Genomic DNA, 24,862 nt, shown 5'->3' with positions numbered 1-24,862 from the left:
TCACACCACATTTTTAATATATATATATATATATATATATATTTTAAAATGTCGTACCCATAAAAAGTACAATACAAATGGCGTTTTCACTCACGGGACCAACTACTTTGAGATCTTTAGTGGGCTTAATAGTTAAGAGCATGTGTTTCCTCCTAAGAGGTCACAGGTTCAAAACCAGAGGGGGGTAGAGTATCTATGCCATTGTAGACTTAATGGTCAAATCGTTGCGAGGAGCTGGGTCCCTTGTCCCACAAACAAGGGGTCTCATACACCAATTTGGTGTCTGGCTTGGCTGTGACATTAAAAATAGATATTATTATTATTATTAATGATACTTTTGACTCGTGTAAGAGATTTGTTGGATGCCATATTGTTTTTACAACTTATTTTCCAACACGTTGACTATTTTGTATTTTAACAAATATTTATTAGATTTCTTCATAATTTTAAAGATTATTTAAAAGTATGCATGTATCCCATGTTTATTACTGGATTAAAAACAAGAATTATTACTGGGAAAGATTAAAAAAGCAATGCATACTAAGAGATATCTATGGAGCCGTTTGAAGTCAATGAGGCTCCACTAATTAGGATTAGTATTTTGAATTGTAATTTTTTTGGGATTGTAAAAGTATGATATTGGTACACCAACTTATTATAATTGAATAATCGAAGGATTTTTGAGTATTTAAAGTTCAGGTAATTGTGTAGAGACTTGGATTAAGTAATATTATAGTTTTTATATAATATTATATTCATTATAAGAAAGTAATTGTGTAGAGACTTAGATTAAGTAATATTATAGTTTTTATATAATATTATATTTATTATAAGAAAGAGATTGACAGCTGTCAATATTTTATATATATTGGGGGTTAACTAAATTTAATAATATACAAATATATATCGATCTAAATTTGTAATGTAGGCATCTAAATAAATTTTGTATATAAGTTCATGTAAGAGTATTTAATTTAAAAGCATATTTAAATATGTTTTTTAAATAAAAATTAAAAGTATGGTTAAGATGTTAGCAATTATTAATGTATTAAAAATATTATATTAATTTGACTTTGTTATTTGGAATTTTTAAATAATGTATTTTTAATATACAATTCTATTTTGTACGGTTGAATGATTGATTTTATTATCTGACTTTATAACTTATATTCAATTGAGAAGTGTATTATATGTTATTTATATAATTTATAAGTGTAATTTTTTTTATATATATGTATGTTAATTATTTTTAGTTAGGAGAAAAAGTAGTTTTTTTTTTTTTTTGGTATATAGGGTTTATATCTCACTTTGTTTCTCTTTTTCTAACTAACCCCAACCCACTACTTTATTAATGATGTTTTACAATAAAATCATTTTATTATTACCAGAATTATGTGTTTACTTATTGTTGAGAGGTAAATTATGTGTAATGTCACGCTTAATTTTGGGTTGGTTCACTAAGGAAGAAAATCTCGAAGTGGATTTTTTGTTTTATCAAGAAAACAAGAATTGTTCATTGGATTAAAGAAAGAGACACATACATTTGTGTCTCCTTTTTAGTATTATTAATGTGTCTCTTTTTTAGTATTATTACATTTTCATTGTTGAGCTAGATGAGGAGGACCACTTTATACTAGTTCCAAAAACTTTATCTTTATGGTATTGTAAATTTAATGTAAAATTTTTAAAGCTATGAAACATTTGAATTTTTATTTCATGTTTTAAATTTTTATAAATACATATTTTTTTAAATGTTTTGTTTTATTTAATTTTATATATTTATTTTATAAATATATTTAATTGTTTTATATAAACATAATTATTTCATTTTATGAGATATTTTATCTTAATTTATATATTCATTTTTTCTAAATTTCTTTATTATTTCATATAAAGGTTTTGTTTATTTCACATTTTATTTAATGTATTCATTCTTATAATATATGGTTTTACAAAAAAGTTAAGGATAAATCAAGGATAATGCTAATGTTACATAGAATATTTCAATTTATTTTATTTATATTTATCGTCTTAGCTGTAACAGTGGCTGTCATCATTTCACTTAGCTTCTTCACGTGTCATTAGACTTTGGCACAGTGACAATAATGAATCTCTCCACAAATAATCTTTCATTTTGCTATCAATTACCTTTTACATAAGAAGCAGGTACTAAACAACAATGTTACATATTACATTTATTATATACTAAATAACAACGCTACATATTACATTTGTTATATAAATTATATTCTTATTGTTAAATTATTAAAGCTAAGTTATAATAGAGGTATTTTAATTTGGAGAAAATTGTTATGAATTTTTCAATTTTAAGTTTTTAGTAAAATCTTCAGATGGTTTACAAGTTGATCTTTGCGTGGGACTCTAGTGTACTAGGGATTTTTATCAATTAATATGCTACGCAGAAGCAAAAGCTGACCCTGGCATAGCCAAAGATGGGGACGTAGGCTATGTTTATTTACATGCAAGTCTATGGTTTTTTTGTTTTAGCTCTCATTCTCTATGTGATCCACCCCTCAATTCATTCAAATGAAAAAAAACTAGCTTTGGTTGGTTAAAAGAATTCATAAATTTGTAAGTTCTTATTAATCAGACAGAACATTAGCATATAGCTTGCCATTATGGAAATCAGAATATTTATAACCATGCTAATTCTCTCAAGTTGACTTTGTTATCTGCGTAACTCAATGGTTAAATTGATAAAATCAGTCAAACTCTTCACTTTGAGATTGTGGAGTTGTCATTCAGTTAATCTTTTCTGACTTTACCTCAAATCTTCACCCAATTATGTTTATTTTGTTGAACATCCTCTCTCGTTTCGAAGTTTGGGATGCATTGGTCATCTCTCCCTTTTTCTTGGTTGTTTAAATTTTGCCTTTATGAGTACATTATGAATTTCGAATGAGAATATATTTTTAATAATTTCATGTAATTAGTAATTTCATATACAATATGAGAATGTAAAAGGAATCCGGGAGTAACCCCTCATATATATATATATAATATCAAGTTTTATAATGTAATATTTTATTTATATATATGAAATCAAAAAGTTGTGAAGTAATATATTTATAACATAATAGAATTGAACACAATTGAAGTGTGTTAGTAAAATTGATATTTTTAATAGTAATATTTTATTTTATTAATATTGTATATTTTTATGAATTTGGAATAAGGTTTATTGATTAATGATTTGTAAAATGTTTTATTAGTCTTTTTTTTATCAAGGATTATAGCATTTGCTTTGTGGTCAAGTTGTGTTGACTGTGCATTATTTGGCTGTGTTTTTACCATTTTAATCAAATTTTGGGGAAAATGCTTAATGTTTCTGTTTTTTCATAAATTCAAAATTAATTTTTGAATTTTCAGTAAATGTTATTTCTAATTTTTTATTGGCTAAAGAAGCTCCGATGGGACATAATTCACCTAGTGGAGGGCATTTTATTTTTCGTTTTTTTCCAATGTCTAACAATTCATTTTAAAATTAAAACTAAAATAATTTTGTGAGTGGCCATTGCATTGGTGAGTGTTCTGACACTATCATTGTTATGTTAGCGCTATACTCAATGATGCGAGAATTAATGCGGATGCAGGTTGATTGCATAGACCCGAGGGGTGGCTGAACAAATGTCGAATTAATATTATTATGTTTCCTTGTGCAGAGGACAAAGTATGTGCGGGAGAATTGGGGTCTTTTGCATACATGGTGGTGCTCTGACACTTACGGGAGTGCATATGCATAGGGAGCTAGTATCATTTTTTTAACAATTATCATAATCATTGGACTATAAAAGCTACTCTTCTTATGCCTGAACAAATCTTGAATTAATATTATTATGTTTCCTTGTATTGAGGACAAAGTATGTGCAGGGGAAATGGGGTGCTTTACATAGTGAGTGTTGTGATATTGATGAAAGATGTGGTAATTGGTATGGTTTCATTTTGCGAAATGTTTACTATACAAAAGACAAAGTATGTGCGAGAGAACTGGGGTATTTTCCATATATGGTGGCGCTCTAACACTGACAGGGGTACAAAGGGAGCTAGTATCGTTTTTTTTAACAATTATTGTAATTGTTGGACTATAAAAGATACTCTTGTTATGCAATATTAAATAAACTGTCTTTTCAATTTTTGTGGCATACAGTTGCGGGACACTATTATGTTAGTACTCTAGTCAATGATGTAGGAATTGATGTGGTTGCGGGTTTTTTTGCATAGGGCTGAAAAAATTTGCAATCGATATTATTAAAGAATAGGTGCAGGAGAACTGGGGTTGTTTTGCATAGACGGGGTTGCTAAATAAACTGTGTTTTCAATCTGGGTGAAGAAAACGTGTTGTGCGGTCAAAGCAAAAGTGTGAAAGGCTTTGTCTTTTCAAATTATTATTTAGAAACGTTTTTTGCAACTACAAAAGTAGTTGTACGAAAGTGGTTGTGCGAAGCTAGTTGTTTAGAGGTAGCGTGTGCAGAAATAAATAGGATCAAATAAGAAAAGAACAAAATTTTGAAACTTTAAAAGAATTTGCTATGTATGGAAAGACGGAAATAAGGGCATTATTAAGTGCAAAAGTAGTTGTGTGGACGAATTTATGCAGACGTGCTTGTGCATGTGCAGAGGTTATGTGGAGAACAAATGCATATGTGAAATTTGTGTGGAATCAAAGAAGTGCATACAAATAAAGCTTGAGAACTTTTTACACACAATGGATTGTGTTGTTCGGAGTTAGCGTGTGCAGAAAACAATTGCTTCCTCTCCATGATATCTGAGACCCGTGTTTATTAATATCGGTTTCAAATGTCAATAACTAATGGAAGGGCATTGTTCGGTCTAAAAGTGGTTGTGTAAATGAAGTTGTGTGATGGTGGTTGTGTGTGAGATATGTTTGCACATAAATGGATTTTCTTTGCAATTTCGCACATATGTATTTGTGTTATGTTGAAAGTATATGAAAAACATTTTTCTATATTTGATGTTTTGGTGCTTATGTGGTTTTTTAAATGTGTGAGTAGGTGTGTAGCTAGTGAATTGAATGTTGAGATAACTTGTATTTACCTCCGACTTTGCTTTCTATTAATCAAATGATAGGCATTGGGACGATGAAAAATTTGGATGACGGTTTTATCTTTCTAGTGTGTTTCAAATGCAAAATAGTGGTAGGTGGTGATTTCTAGGGAAACAAGACTGCAAATATTTGAAATAGCTAGCATAATGAGGGTAAAAAAACTAGTTGCAGTGATAGAGAAAACAATGGGGTGCGTAGCATTTTCTCTTTGCAAATTGTGTTTAATATCGTGGAGTATTGTTCGAGATTATTTTTCCTTACATAAATTGTTATTCATGAAGCTGAGATTGGATGATAGCAATAGTGTGAAGATACAGAAGTTGTACGATATTTCAAGTTTGTAAACCATTTCACCTTTGCCAGTTTTTGTTCACATTTGGCAATATTGCAAGCTTTTGGTTCGTTAATATTTTCTCTGTAATACTCTGCAAGTTTTGGTTTGTTCTACAATACTCTCCAAGTTTTTCTCTACAATATTGCGATAAATGAGTGTGTTAAGTTATGTTCGGTTTTACAAAGTAGTGGGAGCAATTGTCAAGTCGATTCATCATAGAAGGTAACTTTATTATTTGTGGCTATTAATGATAGTTTTAAGAGTCTCCAAATTTGACCAAAAGTAATTCGAAGTTACAATTGTTAACTTTCAGTAATTAAATTCAAAAATCAAAGGGTTTAAAATTAAATGCATCAATGTGAAATAAGGTTTTCACTGCAACGTAAATGCATCTCAAATTTTGCGAGAAATAGTTGTGTCAAGTCATTAGTAAATTAAATTTGGTTCGGTTTTACAAAGTAGTGGGACCATTTTTCAAGTAGATTCATCATAGCGAATAGTTGAATACATGTTGGCATAATATATTTGCAAATTTCCTTGCACACTTTACTATTTGTAGCTATTTTTGATGGGTTCTCTATGGAGTCCATAATTCCACCCAGATGACAAAATTCTCTACAAGATCTGGTGAAAAGAATTTGAAAACATCCAATTCAGGGAGTGTCTGAATCATTTTTATCTCTGGGGCATCTAAAATTCTAAACCTTTCCCGTTGTAAGCAATTTTTTTTTTAAATTGCCATATTTTTTAAAATTCACTGCAAGAATTTCCATTGGTTTTTGGACAAATTTGAGGCTTTGTTAGACTATGACATTAAATGTGAGCATATTGTTGCTAAAATATAGCGATGATTTTTTGTAATTCGAGGTTACATTTGTCAATTTTTATGATCTTGGGTGTCAAAAAGAAGGCAAAACAAAAAATCGCTTTGCAGTGATTTTTGGCGATATCGACAAATTTTCCGATGGGGTTTTTGATGATGTTGAATCTATTTCCACTATTACAAAAAAAAAATTCAAACACTTGTGCTGTCAGATTTTTACTAAAGAAACAAAAGAATCTAGTGATTTTTGGCTGTGTGGACAAATTTCCCTGTTCGATAAACAATGTATATTATTGCATATCATAAATTTTTGTTTCTTGCGGCACGTATATCAATAATACATAGGATGCTTTTGGAATTTTTAAATATTTTCCTATTACTATCCATAAAAGTTGGTTTTGCTATCTTTAATTGTTATTTATTTAGAATGTTGTGTGTAACATGGAAAATTTTAGGGGCTTATATTCACAGAAGGGCTAATTTTCAATGATTTTTCCAAAAAAAACAAAATCACTATTTTCCATTTTTATAAAAATGATTCGTCCAAATTTTACAATATAAAATTATTTACCTTAAAAATCGCCAACATTATATAGGGATTATATATAAAACCATTATAAATTTGAATAATTTTACAAATACATCAATAAACATTTTATAGTTTGCATATTATGGACTAGTGATATTCACCAATGTTTTTAAACTTCAAAATATTTTTCCATCCTTAAAATTTCCCTAGTGTGTAATGGTTTTCACACGACAATTTTCACATGATCAATAGTAACAGTTAGTTTTTTTGAAGAAAACGAAGAATTATAAAGTGAAACGGGATTTGAATACGTTATTCATTGACAAATGTTTTTTTTTTTCTTTTTTGTTGCAAACAAAAAATGGGTAGTGGGTGAGGGAAAAAGGTTGTTTGCAATGATACAGTTAACTCAGTTGATGAGATTGATGATAACTTTGATTGGTCAATAACTTATAAGCAATATTTAAATCTGTTAACGGAAGAGAAACATGTAACAAGATTTGGAATATCATATTAGCAAATGTTGGGTGTATTCCGGAGGTCTTTGATTTCAGAGAAATTGTTTATCTCTATGCACATAATTTTGATTTCAGAAAGAGGGCAATCAATATAGGAGTGATAAAGGTTTCTCTGAGTCCCAATGTATTAAGGTTTTTATTCAAGTTACTAAAACCAAGCAAGCATTTAAAATTGTTTGTTGCGGATAGTTTCTTGGAGCCAGAAGGGCACAAAATTAACATTGTGAGGGAATTCATTTCTGCAACTTCTGAGGTTCCTTCTAATATTTGTCTCGTAGATATTTCTTTATTTAAGCAACCATTTAAGGATTTATGTTGGCTCTTTTCCCATGTAGTAGGGATAGAAAGTACATCACATGTATTGAAATGCATTTTCTATGCGCTTTATGAGAAATGTAAAAATAATTGTATGTTTGATTGGGCTTGTTGAATTTTGAACAAATTAGTTGTTCAGTTACATAGATTACCAAAGAACAATGGCTTCTTTATGATGTCATACTTGATAACACTTCTCGTGTCAAGGCATGTGACATTTGATAGTTTTCCCTGTAATCCTATATTCAAGTTCCACGAGGAACAAATGCAATTTTGATATCCTATATTGTGGAAGCACGAAGCTTATTTAATTTTTTGTTTAATTCAAGATGTGTTTGTGAGGTAATACAACTGGGAAAGATCCACGGGGCTTTGGATTGACGGTGAATGGGTGCATTGTTAAGGCACTCCTTGCGATAGGTCACCGGTTCAAATCCCCCGTGGGTACTTAGGTTAGTCTTAACTTAGAAAAAAAAAATACAACTGGGAAAGATCCTTCTCAAATATCTACAGAGGTTGAGGCTTTCCTACTTGGAAAGGGAGAATATGGGGAAAGAGAAAGAAAAATGATTATATGAATTTATGGTTTTGAAGATAGGTCATTGCTATTGCCAATATTTGTTCTAGATAGTTATTTTGTTGTTGAAGTTTGTAGACAGTATTGTCGTTGGCTATCTTTATTTGAATAGAAAAAGAAAAGGCAATTTATTTATTTTCAGTTTACTATTGGAAAAGTGATTGAGAATAATACAGCTCACGCTCTCATTTTTGCAAAGTCTTTGGATGCTTTCAACTTAAGTGAAGTTGAAGCTATTAAAGGCTTTGATAGAGGAAGAATTTCCGTGTTACACCTTGATTCTATGAGGTACAGGAACTTGTTTCCAAGAAGTAGAGAGAAGAGAAAGGCAAGCCATAATGTATCAACAAATTATCAAAACATCTAGTAGATGTTGAACAAATTGCTAAAGAAGCTATCATCACAACGGGAGAAATTTTTAAGCAAAGAGGTGCAAACCCTACAATGAAATCTCAATCTTGCACATAGTATTGGTGTGACTTCATCTTCTAGAAAAAAGTAGAAAAGGAACTACTGGAACCGAAAAATTGGTTGTCGATAGGTTATCAGGTGGCAAGGATGAAAAAGGGCCTCCTCGCAGAGTAACTCTAGAAAGAGTGCACATGGTGGAATCATTTAGATCTAAGAGTGTGCCTGAAACGAAGAGCATTGAATGAGCAGTAAACATGGAAGTTGATAGCATTGTACTACCTAATTGAGTTAGTACTTGTTTGCAAGGAAATCATAGAATAATGGAAGAAATTGTTGAACACGACATTACTTTCAATGAATGTTTTGTCACATTTCAAGATTCAAATTGTGACAAGGGAAGTAAGAGATTGAAGATTGAAAGTATACATATTTCCGACATAAAGGTTGTTAATCAAGGAGAACTGAATGTTGATCTATCTTCAGTTGCAATGCCTAGGTTGACGAAATTTCATCAAGCTAGTGGTGAAGTGCTTGTGAATTTTGTTGGTTGACGACAGGTATAAAATCAAAACTTGAAGGCAAAAATAAAAGAGCTAGAAGATTCCCAGAGCCCGGATACTTTGCTAAATACTCCATTGGCTAATAGGCGGATCAACATTGGCAATGTCTAGTCCTAACATATTTAATAGATTTGAGAAACCTATCAATCTTCTAAGTGCAGTGAAATTGTACATCATTAGTAATATATCTGAAAGATTCTGAATTATTGAATCTACATGGAAATTTTCTTTCAATCTACGAAATCTAAAGCATAGAACTAGGTCTTCAGTCTAATTGGTCAAAAGTGAGATGGAGGGAGACATGGAATTCATAGACAATGATCTATTAAATTTTAGTCAGGAGCTTGATTCACTATCTGAACTAGAAAGAGATAAACAAGGGTTTCTTGATGTTGATCAGATGAGGCAGATCAAGGTTGCATGGTCTGGGAAAATATGAACAATGGAAGACATTATTTCTGAGTGTGGAGACATAGAAAATTGAAGCGTGATGTGTATCTCAAGGCGAAAGTGATTGTTCAGGATTTAAACAGTATGTGTATTACATATGAATCTGGATTGATTACAAAGGAGAAGTTGATGATTAATTTGGAGAAGCTGAAACAATCATAGGCAACAAAGTTCAGTGATGTAATTGATTTTAATGTAGAAAAAATTAGCAAATGGCTAATTACTTTTGTTTGTGTCAAGGAAGAGTATTTTGTCTCGGTTTTTCAATTACAAGAAGAAGAAAAATAATTGAGCAAGAGATACTCAATGAATGTGTTTAGCATGAAACTACCGTTACTTTGATGAAAGACTTCATTCAAGCTAAAGTGAAGGAATTCGTTGCAACAAGTCTGATTGTGAGAGATAGTTGAGAGATGAAGAATATCAGACTTTGATTTTGCATATTATAAGTGTTTTAATACATTTGAACATTTTTTTTTAAATCAAAGAATTTAACTATTTAAATTTTATGTTTGCGTTAAAATGGAATAGTTTAATTCATGAATGCAGTTCCTTGTTACTTGTTGAAGATGACTTTTGTACATTACAGGTGATGGGATTGCAATTGCAATTGTCATTGGGACAAATGCATTTAACGTTGCGATTGAAATATTAGCATTTTCATAAATGATTTATGCAACTAAAGGCTATTTCCTAGTCCATCGCTATGTAATCATAAGTTATTTCAATTCTAATTACTATCTTTTCTATATATTGATATGTTTACTAACTATGTATACAATTGTGTGACAACATTTGACATGGGATGTTGTATGGAACTAGGTTCTCGAATGTATAAAAAAAATAATTGAACACTTGTTTTCTAGTATTTACTTTAAGTTTTTATATATTAGCTAATGTTTTGTAATGAATAATAACTAAAATTCATTTCAGTTTACTTTGTTCTAATACCAAAATTTTTACCAATTATTTTAATAACTCTTAGATAATGTTTTACATGTGAAATTGTATGCATTGAACTTGTTGTGATTAGCATTTCAATTTGAATACAATTACACTTGTTGTGACTATGTTGGTAACTATTGAAGGTTGTTTGGCTAGAAAACATGAATATTGTGTTCCAGTTGTCTTTATTTATGAATGCATGTATAAAAGCGATAATGGAACACATTATTGTTTCATTGTACGAAGTCTTAATTCTATCGATATTAAGATGAAAATTTTCATTACATAGAGGAAGTTGTCTAGAGTAAAATCTTTGTACGACAATATATGTTGATAATAATAAGTGATAATAATTATACGTTGAATTATGGTATATGTTTTTCAAAGCATTTTGAAAAAACTTCATATTTCATTTTGCAATGGTCAAATGTAAACCAATTTTTCTAAGTAATTTGTTTATTAATATAGACAATTTGTTTACTTAAAATAAATAAGTATTTAAATAAGTCGTACTAAAGATAGAAACTTGTTTTATTGTGGGAAGATTTTTCTTGTTTGAAACACATATTAAATCTTATATTGTAAGTCATAAAAGTTACAATAGTAAATTGTAAATGAGTATTTGTAAAGTGTTATTGAGTACAAAACTATTTGTGCAGAAGTGGTTGTGCATGTGCAGAAGCTATGCGAGGAACAAATGTGTCTGCGGAATTAAGTATTTATATAAGAAACTTGTTTCACTATGAGCTTTATTAATTAAATAAAATTATTTAATAATGAATTTTAGCAATTGCGAAAAACAATTAATATTAATGTTGTAGTTGGAGTTTTACTGGTGATAGTAATAAGTGTGGGAGGCATATACTGCATATGGAAAAGAGGCGGAAGTACAAAATTGTGTTATTTAGAAGTGGAAGAAGAAGGATAAGAAATAAAAATTTAAAACATTTTCATTGTGCAAAGTGTGGTTTCATCATTTTCGTACACAACATAATGACATTAATGGTTTGGTACACTTTTGGTGAATGGAAAGATTGACACGTAATTGGGAACATAAATGTTATTACCTCTAAATTGACATCGATATAGTAGTGGACGTGATTATTGATAGTTGGTAAGCTAGTTGTCATTATTTGAAAAGATTCACATTTAATTTATATTGTACATGGAGTAAATGGTTTCTAAATTTTGAGATTTGTTTTTAAACTATTTCTATTATTTCTCGAAAACGTCTGCTTTGGTGTTTTTTAATTCTCATTTAATTAAAATATTATGCAAAACACACTTCACACACAGAATAGTAACATGTAGCGGAAACGAAAAAAGGAAGAAACTTTAGCACTATCAACAATTACTTCGATACTGAAAATCCTGTAGTTTGACAACTGTAATCCAATTTTCCAAAAAATTGTGCCTGGTTTTCTAAAAATCCTGTCAGAATCGTGTTCTAGCCAAAATTGTGGTTTGTTTAGATTATGCGAATTATTTTGGCTATTTGTCGTAAATGCATATTATGCTATTCTAAATTGCTATATATCGGAAGTGCCCTGTAGAAGGGATTTCACAGGAAGAATAGTAACAAGTGGTAGTTTTTTAGCATATCGTTGATCTATATTTGTAGTGCATTAAAAACATTGTTGGTTGACATAAAATTTTAAATGTTCACAACAGAAATGTCTTCGAGGTGAAGGAAAGAAGGTATTTACATTAATATTATCATTAGATAAATTTTAAGGTAAAAAATGGGCCTCAAAACAAAAATGTACAAGCAAAATCAACTTTATAAGAATCAATAGGATTCAAGATGATGATGTCAACCAGGGAGGATGATTCACCATTTTTTGATTAAAAAAGTAAAAAGATTAGAAAATTAAAAATAAAAATAAAAACCACTTTTTCAACTTATCCACGTACACTTTTACCCAGATTTCGTGGAGCACTCATTGGATGTGAAATTTAACTCCTCATCCAAGGAGTTCCCATGTTGCATACTTTCGATGGACCAAGCAACACATAAAATTAGAAATACATGAAAAAACATGATTGCAAACACATTTTTCGTGTATTTCTCATTTTTCATATAGAAGGGTCCATCAAAAGTATGCAACATGGGTACTCCTTGGATGAGGAATTAAATTATGCATCCAATGAGCGATCCCACTTGAAATTTGAGTAAAACCATAGGGATATAAGTTGAAAAAGTATATTTTCCTTTTTTCCCTCTAAAATTTGATGATGTAATCTAATGTCATTTTATTATTTCAAGTATTATTTTATAATATTCTTAGGAGACCCATTTTAGACATCAAAATTTCTCTAATGTAAATCACTTTCACTTATCGATTAGTGCTTTCAGTGGTCGACTACATATCAGCGATATGTGAATCCTTTTGTTCCGAAGAAGAACAACAATAATATTTGGTCTATTGGATTAGCGAATGTTGCATGCATTCCAAAGGTATTTGATTTCATAGGAATCCTTTATTTATGCACAAAGAAATTTGATTTAGGAAAAAAACAATTAGGCTATCAGCTAATGATATTGGTATTTCTTTAAGTTCAGAGACATTCAGGCGAATATTGAAGTTATCGATTCCGGATATGCGGTTACGTTTTTCAAATGAAAATAGCTTTTTAAAATCACGGGAAGGTGGCTTGAAACTCATACAAGAGTTCGCTTCTCCAACCCCAGTTTTTCCACCATTTCTAAGAAAAAAAGATTATCAATGCCTTTGATGTCAATCAATACCTTGTAACACTTCCCTTTTTCCTTGCACATAGTCTTAAACAAGAATATTCTTTGGGTTGGTTCAACGGTTTCTTTGACTAGATTAAACAAGATTTTATTCATCATCAACACCTCTCGAGTTTCTGGCATATTTCCTACCTTAAGTTATTTCGTTTCTATTTCTTTTGGCTGAACTGTGTGTGCACCATGTTATCCTGTATTCTCATTATCTGGACACACAAAATATTTTTGACCCATTTTTCCACATCTGTAGCATCGGTAAATAGTCTCTCTATCTCTTCCTCTACCTCTCTGATAAGGTCTTCCTCCTTTGGTGCCAGTTTCTTTCTGCGGTTTCCCTTGTTGTTTTTAGCTACCTGCATCATTCTTTTGAACTGGAAGCTTTCCTCTTCTAATTGACTATCCTTTTTCTCGATAAAAACCACTCCCTCTACCTAAGTTCTATTTTCTTGCTATCTTTTGTTCTACCCTCAAGGCATATTGGTACACTTCTTCCATGGTCCTTAGAGAAATCATGTTGATTTCATCCTGAATATCGATTCTCAAGCCATTAATATACCTTGTTGTCTTCTGGGTGTCTTCCACATAGCTTTCTCTCAAGTTAACTCTGTAAAATTCTTCGGTATATTATTTTATGGTCGTGACCTTTGCTTAAGGTTTTGCATTTGCTTATAAAGAGTTAACTGGTAATATATTGGTAAGATTCTTCATATTTTCCACCATCTTATCCCATATTTTAATTAATGGCTTATTCCTATTCCTCATTTCAGCCTGCACATTGTCCCACCATAGTGCAGTGTGACCCTTCAACCTTGTTACTTTAAATTTCACCCTTTTTCATCATCCATCTCTTTATATTCAAAATACTTGTCTAACTCACTGATCCAATCAAACAAATTTTTAGCTGCCAAGCTACCATCATAGGTAGATAATTTAGGTTTTGGTGTTTCTCCTTCTTCCTCAACTTCTTCTTCAGTTTCACTGATATCTCCAACCTCAGGATATCATTGATTTCCTACCTCCATGGCCTCTAAGAGAGCTTGCAATCTCCTTATCTCTTCTCTGAGTTCTGTATTACCCATGGGACTACTTCCTCAACTGAATTCTATTCTTTCTCACATATCCATATCCTCGCTCTCATACCACAAATTTGTGTAATGGGAAGGCCAAAATGGAGTTTAAAAAATGAGACGCAACCCTCATAAGCAGACAACAATTTTCTTCAAACACTAGATTTTGATTCAATTCAAAACCACATCAACTTACAGTCCCATTGGTCATTCAATTATGTCATTCACACAAGAAACACTTCCTTGTTCACACAGAAGGAAATTTCAATGATTTGCAACCTACATGACTGCAATTTCATAGAGAAAAATGAGCCTTCTCTTCTTCCCCTTCACTCTTTTTCTTCCAGACACTCATTCTCTTTAAAAACTATCATGGGGAAACCAAGAGTCACAAGAGATGAATCATTTCATCTTCTCTATGAAACAAATAAAACTAAAAAAAAACCATACTTACAGTATAAAATATCTCCTCCACTTATTATAAAAAATAAAACTCCTCCTAAATTAAAAATTCAAAAATTTTAAACAAAGTTTCCCCCCAGCATTACCATGTGACCATCCCATCACATTGGTAAGGTTTTGTCCAATCTTTATTGAATTTTGTGCTCCGTTTATGCACCTGCATCAATTTGCATGATAAATGGATGAGAGCCCCATCAAATATTTGGTGAAGCACAAATTTTCCTCTAGGGGGAAGGGATACATGAAGAAAGAGAAAATAATATGGTTATTAGAATCTATGGGTTTCAAGGTAAATCGTTATTGCTTCCAAGAATTGTTATGGACAGGTATTTTATTGTCAAAGTTTGCAGACAATACTACAATTGGCGGATTAAATTTGAGTAGAAAAAGAAGAAACAGTTTATTTCTTTTCCATTTACTATTGGGTGAATAACCATGAATAATGGAAACCATCTTGTAGATTTTTCCAAGACTTTACATTGTTTTAATTTAAATAAAATGAAGTTTCATAAGACATTGATCAAGAAGGTCTCTTTGTTGAACATCTAAGTGCCATCAAATGTGAGATCTTGTTGACAAAACTTACAAGTGAAAGCAAAAGAGTGACATTGCTCCAAGAAATAAGGAAGGAGAAATGAATATTAGAGAAATTGGTGAAGAAGCAAGTATTAGCAATGAAACAAAGTGTAAAAAAAGAGCCGGAAAACCTACACAATCTTTTATGCATATCTGAAACTACTTTGGCTTCATATTCAAGTGAAAAAAAAAAAAAAAAAAATTTGAAAAGATACCGAAGTTGCACAATTTATTTACAGTCAACTATCAACTACCTAAGATGAAAAAAGCCTCAATTGGTAAAATGAAAAAGTACCTAGCAAACAAGAAGCGTTCAAGAAGATATCAATGAAGAAACTGAAACTCAGCTACCTGATTGGTAGAGTATTTCTTTGAATGGAAATCAAAAAATAACAGAGCAAATTTCCAATGAATTTTCTAATTTTCATGGTTAGTTTTCCACTTTTTAAGGTGTGAACTATAACAGGGAGAGTAAAATATTGAAAATTCAGAAAGTAAGGATGAATGGTAAAAAAGTTATTGATACAACAGAGACAAATCTTCATATGGCTGGAATTGTAGCCATAGATGTTTTGACAATACATGAAGCTATCGGGAATGTGCTTGCAATGTTTATTAGGCATTGAAAAGTAGAGGACTTGGTACTAAAAGAAACAATAGAAATGGTTGAAAATGCTTTAAATCGGGTTCCTTCATTAATGAATCCAATTGAAATACGTACTCAACAATCTACAATTCCTATCACTAGCACATCCCATGGATCTATTGGAGCTCTGCAACTGTTTAATAAAGTCAAATGTCATATTGTCGGTAATATATGCCAGAGATTAGAAATCGTTTAACATGCATGGAAAGTGGTTCCTGTTATGCTATGGTTAGCATAGGAAATCAAATCATTTTTTGATTTGGTGAGAAGTAATATTAGTGAATACAAGCATTTAGTTAACAATGACTTACTTGCTTAGTCAGAGGATTGAATTATTCTCTGATCTAGACAAGAAAAAAAGAGAACTAGCAAATGTTAATCCAATGAGGCAAATCAAAGTTGGATGGTTCAGAAAAAATAGTATACTATAAAAAATTATTTCTAAATGTCAAAGGATAAAGAATAGAAGTGATGTGTTTCTAAAGGCAATGCAAATTGTTCGAGATCTAGAAATCCCATGCATTATACAGAATTCTTAATTGATTAGAGTATAAATGCTAACATTTGAATTGGATAAGAGAAAACAGTCAATAGCATAACAGTTTGATGTTATAACTAATTTTACACTAGAATAAATTGGCAAATGGCTAGTTGGCTTTGTCAGTATTAATGACAAGAAATGTGTGTTAATTTCTCAGTTACAAGAGGAGGTGATGGAGATTGAAAATAAATTATTCAATCAACATGTGAGGCTAGAGATTACAATGGGACCAATGAAATATTTCATTCAAGCTAAGTTGAAGACATTGGTTCAAGAAACTATGCATTCGAAAGGTGGCTGATGGTGAAACAATTAGCTTATATGCTTTCAAAAATTGTAATTGTCCTTAAATATTTGCTTTTCTTTCCCAGTTTACTAGTACTCAATCATCGTGATATGTTAATTCTAATAATGTTACATAGTCTACTTGTTGAACGAAGTTCCTTATTTTCTTTTGCAATTCTCTCTTTGCATATTACAGTTTGTGCATTTACTTTTGCCATATGCAGAAGAAGGTACTTAAAGAAAAGATGTCATAACATAATAGTGAATGAGCTAATGAACTAAGCTATTCAGAATTTTCATTACTGATAGAGGTGATTGACGCTTAGAATCAGAGCTCTTAATGCTTATCATGTGATCTTCTACTCATTTTTATTCTGTTTATTTATTTAAATCATAGCTATGATGATTGAAATTTGAAACTCAATATTGTTCTTGTTACTGTAATTGTATTGCTTAAGATTACAGACTTAGCTTTAAGCATTTGTATTATGCAATTGACATATGTGCCAATGAAATGAAACATGAAAATAATTTATTTTGCTATGAAACATAGATAATGTTCATTGTCATCATATTTTTAAATTTGTTCAGAGAAAAGTAGTTCAGGAAAGGATTTTATTATGTTTTCTTCATATTTGTCTATTGTACATAATGGAAGTTTTTTGGTGTATTTTGAAATGAAAGTAATATTTCAATGTTAAGTGATTTTGGTTTCGATTGGTCTTCTTCTGCACTATGTAACCTTTAACAAATTAATTAGGGGTAGAGATTTTTGCAAACAATTTTCCTTGCATGAGAACATTTGATTGTATGGAGTATAAAGATACACATGATGAAAGCATGAAAGATTTCTCTGCACAATGGACTTAATCTTGATGCAGGTGCATAGGTAGAACACAAAATTTGATGAATTTTGGACAATATCTTGCCAATCTTATGGGATGGTCACATGGTAATGTTGGAAAAAAAATTGTTTTGTTAGAAAATTCTGAATATTTAATTTAGCGGTGAATTTGATTTTTTAGAAATAAGTTAGAAAAACTATTTTATGTTTTAAATATAGTTTTTAGTTTCCCTTGTCTTTTGGAGAAGGGGAATCAGTTGATCTTCATGACCCTTGGTTATAAATTTCAGTTTCTTTTGGGGAACCATAAAGAACAAGTGTCTAGAAGCTCCTGAAGGAGGACAAGAAGAGGAACCCGTTGTTTCCTTTGGGTAAATATAGTTTTGAATCTTGCAAACACACTTGTACTTTCCAATTTGTGTGAACTAGAAGGTATTTTTGTGTGAATGGCATAAATGAACAACAATTAGACTTTAATTGAATCGAAACCCTATGATTAAAACAAATCATTTTTTTATGAACTGTTATTAATCGCAGTTTTATTCTTGTACGTTTAATCATTTTATTCTTGAACCAATTTACATTAATAAATTGAACCCTCGTGGCTTCAATCATTGTGTGTGATAGTCCATTTTCCTTTTACATTTTGTTGTATCATCTTTAAAACTATGGGGAAGTCATTCACTATGTCCTAGAGTGAGGAATGTACGATCTTTTTAGCAATCTGAGCATTATTGAATGAGATAGGGTACCTTGTTTTGGAATACTATCAAATCCTCATAGATTGATTTGTTCCACTGCCAAATTCGAACTAGCATTGCAAACCCTAGCAAAGAAAGGAAAGTGAAATTGTTTATTGTGTTATGGAGCCAGCCAGGGACGTTGAAAGTAAATTTGGAAAAAGGAGTTGAGTCCATTCGTCTTCCCAGAAATCATTGTATAGAATTTTGACAGTGTACTACCAAATAATTTTCTAGTGAACATCGCTACCAAATTGTTCTATAGCGTCTGAGCAATTAATTAGAGGAAAGATGTTACTAAATCATTTTGTAGTGACTATACAAGAAAATTTGGAGGACTGTGTATTGGTTTGAAATCTCCTTTTATCCTACTCGTTGCACCAATTCATGGTATTAGAACAAACCTTTGCATAGTTTTTATTGTCCACAATGTAAGAGAAGATGGTTATCCTCTTAAGAAGAGCACAAGGTCGAGGAGGCAAACCCTTAGGTAATGTAGAGCTCAGAGAGATATAAGGAGACTGCATGCCCGTTTATAGGCCATGGAGGTAGGAAGACAATGAGACCCTAAAGCTAGAGATATTAGTGAATATAAAGAAGAAATTGAGGAAGAAGGAGAATCACTTGTTGAGGAAACGTCGTAATTCAAATTATTGAGATCATTGTTAGGCTTGAGTTCAAGACCAAATACTGAACTATCTACTTATGATGGAAACCTAGCAGTTGAAAACTTGTTTGATTGGATAAATGAGTTAAACAAGTATTTTGAATATGAAGAATATGGACGATGAAAAATGGGTGAAGTTTGTAGTAACAAGGTTGAAGGGTCATGTTGCACTATGGTGGGACAATGTGTAGGCTAAGAGGAGAAAGAAGACAAACCCATTGATTAAAAGTTGGGACAAGATGGTTGCAAAGATGAAGAGTAAATTCTTACCAAAATATTACCAGTTAAATCTCTACAAACAGATGCAGAACCTCAAGAAAAGGTCACTTACAATAAGGTCACTTACAATATAATAATATATTGAAGAATTTTACAAATTTAACTTGATGGCAGGTTAAAGGGAAGATACCCTAAAAAAAACATAAAGGCATAATAATGGCTTGAGAATGGATATTTAGGATGAAATCAGCATGATTTCTCCAAGGACCATGGAAGAAGCATACCAGTATTCCTTAAAGGTAGAAGAAAAAATAGCAAGAAATAAGAACTCAAGTAGAGGGCATGGTTTTGTTAAAGGGAAAGGAAAGACATCTAGAAAAGAAAAGCTTCCAGCTCAAAATAATTATGCAGGCATCTCAAAATAGCATGGGTAGAAAGAGGGTAAACAGTCTCGCTGCTAGAGAGGTAGAGGACATAGAAAATTTTAGGGGCGAATGTTCGCCCTTGGGCGAAATTAAAGGGTTTTAAATTTTTAGTGGGCGAATATTTTGTATCATAGTACATTTTTACAAATCACCTCAAATAGCCCACCTTATTTTAAGGGAGAGGGTAAAAAAGGTAAATGTAGCCCTTGAAATTAGGAGTTACAACCTTCCATTCGCCCATTTTCAAGAATAGGCTTTATTTAAGTGAATCCATTCCCCCATTTTCAAGAATAGGTTTTATTTAAGTGAATCCTATGGGCCAAAGGCCCAAATACCATATTTATAAAAGAAGTATGGTAAATTAATAAAAATATAAATAAATGAGAGGTATGGTAAATAAATAAAACATTTTTTATATTTACTCCATAAGTCACCTTATATACATGCAAGGGTGTAAACAAATAAAAATATAAGTGGAGGTATGGTAAATAAATAAAACGTCTTTTTATACTTACTCAAAAGGTATGGTAAATAAATAAAAATATAAATAAACTAGATGCATGTTAAATAAATAAAACCTCTTTTTATATTTAGTCCATAACCCTCGTTCTATTTATGAAGGCTCAAGAAAGAGGTTTTATTTAAGTGAATCCTATGGGCCATATACCATATTCGTAAAAGAGGTATGGTAAATTAACAAAAATATAAATAAATGAGAGATATGGTAAACAAATAAAACATTTTTTTATATTTACTCCATAAGTCACCTTATATTTACAAATACTCAAAAAATGCATTATATTTAGGTGAAACCTATGGGACAAATACCATGGACTAGATTGTTATTAATATCATGCAAAAAACATTATTAACCCTAATATTAGTATTAATAAAAATAAAAATGGCACATGGTATTGACCCATGGTATTCACCAAAATGGCACATGGTATTGACCCATGGTATTCACCTAATGTAGCCTATTTAAATGGGGGAATTAAACCAGCAGAGATCCATCTTTACTCTGGATCTACCAACCCCCGAGAGGTATCAAATATCGTGATATGCAAACTAGCATAGAGTGAAAAAATATTTGATCCGATCAAGAGTAAAAATGGATGTTGTAATTTAATATATGTTAAACATTTTAGCTTGGTTAAAATAAAAAATAAAATAAAAATCAACTATTAATTTTATTAATTTTTATAAATTACTAATAGTAATTTTTAAGCTCTAGGTTTATGATAACCCATGGTATTGACCCATGGTAATACCATGGTATTCATGTGAGCATAGACTATTTAAAGGGGAAATTCTATCATCTTAGATCCATCTTAATTCTGGGTCTACCAAGTGCTCAGAGTGATAAATAGGTTTCATCCCCCTAAGAGTGGTAGATGTGGAGTTAAGATGGATATAGGTTGGTTTTTATGATAATGAAGATATTAAATAGACTTAGGAAATTATATTGTAAAAACATCTTAAGGTGAATGGTTAAAGCATAGATTTTGGACAAGTATATTTGTATACTTCTGCTTTAAACTGAAACAAATCCGGGGCTAAAAGGAATGGATTGATTGCATTAGTCATCCTTCTATAACTTTCCAACATATGCTGGAGTAAACAGATTATAATTTGGGTAATTTTTCTAATTGCAAATAGGAGCATACTTGTGTATTGGCAGGGTGGTTACGAGGTCCCTAGAAGTGATGAATTTGAATTTTTCTTGGTTTTATATATAGTATTAGGTTTTTTCTCATGATTTTTGTGAATGGCACAGGTGAATTTTATCCTACACCCACTAGGTTATTGATATGTAATTTCAGTAATTTTGATTTCAAAAGATATTTTAAAGAAATGCAATGATTTCATTTGTGTATTCAATAAACACAAGATTTTATAATTGAGTAAAATATACGCCATGCCTAGTGAGAGATTCGCCAAAAAATTATATATACATATCATATTATTGATAAAATCGCCTTCCATTTTTCCTATATACCATGGAGATTCGCCCATTTATTATACATGTAAATTTGGGGGGGTTCTTAAAATTTTCCCTAGTAGAGGAAGACATATCAAGAATATTTATCGGTGTTATAGATGTAAAAAAATGGATCACAAATATTTTGAGTGTCCATAGAATGAGAATACGAGACAACGTGGTGCACACATAGTTCAACCAGAAGTAGTAGAAGCGCAAGCACATGAGGCAGAAAATATGTCAGAAATCTCATAGGCATTAATTATGAATAAAGTCTTGTTTAAGCTAGCCAAATAAAGTATTGAACCATCCCAAAGAAGGTCCTTATTTAAGACTATGTGCAAAGCTAAAGGGAAGTGTTTCAAGGTAGTGATTGATAGTGGAAGCACTGACAATCTCGTTCCTTTAGAAATGGTGGATAAACTAGGATTGAAGAGGCTTAAACATCCAACATCGTACAAAGCATCATGCCTGCAAAAGGGACACCAATTTTTAATGAATGAACAAAGTGAAGTTGACTTTCAAATAGGCAAATATAAGGAAAAAGGTAATTTGTGATATAATACCAATAGATGTTTGCCACAACCTTTTGGGTCGACCATGGTAGTTCGATAGGAAAGTGATATATGATGGAGAGAGAAATTTCTACAAGTTTGAAAAGGATGAAATCAAAAATACTCTTGTACTGTTGAAAGAAGAGAGTGTATCTGAAACAAGCAGCCCAAAAGAATTGTTTTTAAGTGGTGAAGAATTTATGTAACAAATGGAGATATAGGAGGTCAATTATGTAGTAATTTGCAAACCAAAGGTAATGCTTTTGCACACTGAAATTATAGATTTACTTATTGAAATTCAGGAAATGTTGCATGAATTTAATGATATTATAGTAGATGATTTTCCAAATGAGTTTCCACCCAAAGAAGCATCGGTCATCACATAGATTTGATACCAAGAGAAATCCTTCCAAATAAGGTTGCATCTCGAATGACAGTCAAGAAAAATGACAAGTGCAAGATATGTTGGACAAAGGGTAGATAAGAGATAGCTTGAGTCCATGTGTTGTGCCTACCATACTAATTCCAAAGAATGATGGAGAGTGGAGGATGTGTATAGATTCTAGAGAAATCAACATGATCACGGTTAGATATAGATTTCCATTGCCATGGATGGATGATATGATGGACTGTTTGAGTGTGTTGGGTCCCTATAATACTAGTGATTACCCCATTACTATTGTAGTTATACCCCTTATTAATATTGTTGTGCCCCTATTGCCCCCATATTGTTATTATTGTGCCCCATAGAATCCTTCTATTGTTGTTTTTGTGGCTTTATATTATTATCGTTAGGTCGGCTGGATTATATTGTGACTCCTTAGACTCCTATATATAGAAAGGAGGTTTTTTCATTTGAATCATCGAAGAATTGTTCATTTATGTAATGTAAATGAGGTTTCCCCCTCGAAGAGGCTGAATTCTAAAGCATTGATCTATCTTTTCTATCTTTTCTTGAGCTGGTTTCATAACATTTGGTATCAGAGCTTTGGATTCTAGGGTTTCGCTGCTACAACCAAGTCATCGTGGAATTTTCACTATAACGTTTTTTCTGCGACATTTCAGAAGTTGCAAAAAAAACCCATTAGAGGAGAAATTGCTCTGAACCTCGGGTCCAACTTTTAGAGTTTTTTGCACTATATTTGCGGAGATATGATCTGAGGAAGTTGGTATTTTTGCAGACTCCTGAATTACATTCCAAACAGGTGACCTGGGGAAAATCGTCATAACTTTCTCTCTGGGGATCAAATTGAAATTTTGTAAGAAGTTATAGAAAGAGGATAGACTGTAGTTTCTTGAATTCATTTTTCAGATCCAAAGGTCGAAACAGTGACTTGTGGCACGTCGTACAAGTTCGCTCTATTGAACTAGTCTATAATCAAGTCACTGTGGGAGATTTCGCATAACTCTTCCTTGGAGAATCAAATTTGGGTTAGACTTGTGACATTGGAAAGAGGACACAGAGAGCTACTAAAAATCACAAATTCAAAACTAGATGATTGGAAAGTACAGAGATACATCAGAGGCAATATCGAGCTCCTACAAAGTGAAAAAAGGTGTGTAGATTTTTTTAAATTTTTGCTTAAGCTTGGTTTGAAAATTTATTTTGAAGGAATTCAAAGGGCATAGTAGAGCATTATTATCGGTAACTGATGCCCCAAGGAAAGAAAATGAAAACACCGAGTAAGGAACCTGAAATCTCTAGCATGACTCATGAAGAAGAGGAAGAAATGCTACATGATATATCAAAATTACAAGAATAAGTGCAACCAATGTCACCCTCACAAAAGTTAACAGAAGCTAAGATAAATGGCGTGGAAGCTAAGATGAATGGCATGGAAGCTAAGATGGACAATTTGAAGATAGATTTGAACACAAATTTGAAGACAGGCATGGCAGATTTGAAGACAGATTTGATAAATTTTCTACAAGAAATACTTACTAATGGTGAAAAGGTAGTAAAGGAAAATCATGATGAAAACAAAAGAAATGTTAATCATGATTCCATAGACGCTAATGTTGGATCTAAGACTCACCATATTCCAAAAATCGATATGAGGAAGTTTGATGGCAAGGATCCCGCCACATGGATATTACAGATGGAGCAATTCTTCGATCTCAATAATGTGCAAAACACACAAAAGGTACATATGGCAACTTTATATTTGAAACCAAATCAGTTTGTATGGTATCAATGGCTTTGCTATCGTAAACAATTTATCACTTGGGCAATTTTTACAGAAGAATTGGTAGCACATTATGAGGATACAAAAAGCAACACTTTTTTTAGCCAATTGATAAGTCTCAAACAAAAGGGTTCAATAATGGAGCACATTGAGGAGTTCCAAAAATTGAACATAAGGGTAAAAGATATTCCAGAAGAGCATAGGATTGATGTGTTCATAGGGTCTTTAAAGGATAATATCCAACATGATGTTCGCCTCTGGGAACTTGATTCATTAGAGAAGGCATTCAGGTTAGCAAGAAAAATGGAAAGCAAAATATTGGCAACCAGGAAGCATACCACTCACAACTATAAAGACGGAAGTGTTGTT

This window comes from Pinus tabuliformis, chromosome 1_2 (assembly GCF_031772625.1).
Source record: "Pinus tabuliformis cultivar Carrire ecotype Pingquan chromosome 1_2, CPIR1, whole genome shotgun sequence".
Lineage (NCBI taxonomy): Eukaryota > Viridiplantae > Streptophyta > Pinopsida > Pinales > Pinaceae > Pinus > Pinus tabuliformis.
This window is presented reverse-complemented; position numbering follows the sequence as displayed.